The following is a 3,049-nucleotide window of genomic DNA, read 5'->3' as shown; positions in this document are numbered from 1 at the left end:
AAAAAAAAAAAAAAAGTGTCCTGAGTGGAGGAAGACTAAGGGTGCGGAGGGAGAAAGGGGCGGGGCAACCAGCGAGAACCCCTCTCTCTAAGACCCAACACCCTTTTGTGGTCCACTGCTATCACAGAGTCCCTGGGTGACGCAAACGGTTTGCACTGCACTTCGATTCACCCAGTGGTGCCACGGAAGAAAGGCCTGGTGACTGTAAGCTCCCACAAAGATGACAGCCAAGGGGAGGGCACGCGGAGAAATTGGAACTCCCACCACTGCTGGGGCTTCTGTAAACAGCACACCGTGCTCGAAAGTGGCAGGGCGCCACCTCAAACAAGTGGGAGCAGAAACCCCTTATGATCCAGCGCTCCCTCTGCTGAGCGCCAGCGCAAAGAAGAGGCAGAACGTGGTCAGACCTGTGCTCGCTGCTGTCTCATGCCCATCGCAGGGCGGTTCACAGCAGCAAGAAGCCGGAAACGGCCCCAGTGCCCATCAGTAGAAGAACGGATAAAGACACTTTGGACCATGCAGACAATGCAATACTGTGTGTGCATCCCTGGAAAACCATGACGCAACCACAACGCGCCTCCCAACGCGGCCAGACCAGGAGAGCCGCTTGCTGGGTGAAGTCGGTCCACCACCGAAGAGCAGATCCTGTGCGCGACCATGACGCCGACGACGCTGAGGGCAGAGGCCCAGGCAGAGACCTGCACCCTGAGGGGCAGACTTTGGAAGTCCCCGAGGGAAGAGGGAGGGCAAGGCTGGGGGATGAACCAACAGACTTGGAGGCTGACAAGGATTGGCTAGGGTGAAAGGGAGGATGGAGACTCCTAAGAGAGAGGAGAGAAGTTAGGGGGGATGGGATAGAGCAAGGGGAGGGGGGCATGGCGCCATGAAGGTTGAACTGCTGAATGCAGAGTTGATGGTCGGAAATGTAAAACCCCCACCTGAATTCACAATACAAAATTCAGGAGGAAAAAGGACAGCCGAGAGAGCTCAGGGTCCAGTTCTATTGTGCGACAGCATGAGTGAGACCCGCCCCCAAGGCGGAGGCTGTTGTAGCATTGTAACAACCTACTACAACTGTAACAACGAGGACTTGCCACCAGCTGCAACTCAGCTGCTGCCTGGGCTCTCAGGGAACCCCCACCCCCAAGTCTTAGGCTCCTCATCGGCAAAGTGGGTGTAGCAAGCACCTCCCTCACGGCTGTGTGCAAGTGCACCACAAGCTACAAAAACCAACCAACAACAAACCCACTGCCACCGAGGCCACAACCACTCAGCGGACGACGACGCTACAGGGCAGGGTAGAAATGCCCCTGGTGGGACGGGAGGGGGGGGGTAGTTGGTTGCAAGATTAAAGACTCTTTAGGGGAGTATAAAGCCCTGTCTTTCTCCCATGGAGCACCTGGTAGTTTTTAATTGTTGACCTTGCTGCTAGCAGCTCAACGAGTAACCACTACGCCCCAGTGCCCACAGAGCCCTCCCTCGTGGCCACCCACGTGCGTCCGAGCAGAGTCCGTGCCGAAAGCACACCTCCAGGTAGACTCAAACCACCTGCCTTCCAGTCAGCAGGCATTCGAGAATGCCCAGGAAGGTGTGCAGCCAATACAGGTGATTAGGAAGCCCAGGCGGGGCGAACTCGGGAGCAGCGGGTGGCAGGCCCCATGGGGGTCCGGCCTGCAGCCAGAGGTGAGCCATGGCACAGCCGCCAGTTCCATCTTGTAGCTCAGGCTCAGGACTGAGGCGCCGGAGCACAGCTGGACAGGCGCCAGCTCACCGCCACCACCACGCCCCCGGTGCCACGCTAGATGCCAGGAGAGCAGGCCAGCGACAGCAGCACAACCTACAAGGGTGTCCTGACCGCGACTGTGGCCCCTGGCCTCTGCGTCTCCACAGCCAGTCCTCCCAAGGCAGCCTTGAACTCTGCAGCAAAAGTCCCTGCACTGCCCACGGGGGTGTCTGAGCAATCGCCACGGGAGGGGACAGTCATGCGGGAAACACCCACCGGTCCGGGAGAACGCATGTTCTGGACCAGGTTCCAACTGCATGGTCCCAGCCCTCTCCTCCCAGCACCCGCCAGGCTCAGGGGAACAAGGGAGCAATCCAGCCCTCAGACTCAGCTCAGGGTGAGAACATGACTCATCTGTGCCAAGGCCCCTGCCACCCCCGTCACCTCAGTCCTCAAGCCCGCAGCCCGGTGTTGCGTGGTGGCCCCAGTGTTGTCACTCAAGTCCTCGGGGTCACGGCTGCAAAACCCCTCGGACTACCCCTAGGGCCCTCACTGCAGGCTCCGAGTCTCAGGGCTCCGAGGGCCGAGAACAAGGCTGACCAAGAATGGGCTGGCTGGGGCCTGGTTTCCAGACACCAGCTCCCAGGCAACCGCCAGAAGGCGCAGCCATGTGCCAGCCAGTCCCCATCCCTGCTCTCAGATGACCCTCGCAGGGCAGTCCCCCACACGGGCACTTCATGCACAGTAACCACCCAGCTGCCAGGGGAGGTCTGCTTGCTGCTATGGGGGGACTAGCGTGTCACTGTGACGCTAGACAGGCTTCAGGGGAGCTTCCAGAGCCTCCCACTCGCCCCACATGATGCCACGGGACCACAACGACCTGATGTCATCATGGTGGGTTCCCCGCAAGCCAGGGGCTGACTCTGGGCAGCCAGCAACAACCAGCTGATACCCTGGTAGGTCTCGGTCCCGCCAGGACATGGAAGCAGCAGGCAGGCAGGGCTGACATGGAAAGACGGCCTCGGGGGATCTGCACCACCCACACAGGGAAACGAGGACCACCGCTCAGAAGTGGGACCTTTCTCAGAAATGTGGAGGACTGGGCCTCTCCTGAGGAACCTACCACAAAGTTGGCAGTTCAAACCACCAGCCCCTCCTTGAAAGAAAGACAAGGCTTTCTACTCCCATGAAGAGTGACCCCTGGGCAGCAGGTTACGGTGAGTGGTAGCCAACAGGATGGTCATGGTGAGGTTGAGCCTGGGCTCTCCTGAGGTGTGGGCCCTAAGGCCAGGGGCCCCAGGAGCCGGAGGGGCCACCGGGGCTTCA

Source organism: Echinops telfairi, unplaced genomic scaffold (assembly GCF_000313985.2).
Source record: "Echinops telfairi isolate 266 unplaced genomic scaffold, ASM31398v2 ScPeMD7_7416;HRSCAF=8454, whole genome shotgun sequence".
Taxonomy (NCBI): Eukaryota; Metazoa; Chordata; class Mammalia; order Afrosoricida; family Tenrecidae; genus Echinops; species Echinops telfairi.
The sequence above is the reverse complement of the archived record's forward strand: the minus strand, read 5'-3'. Positions refer to the sequence as shown.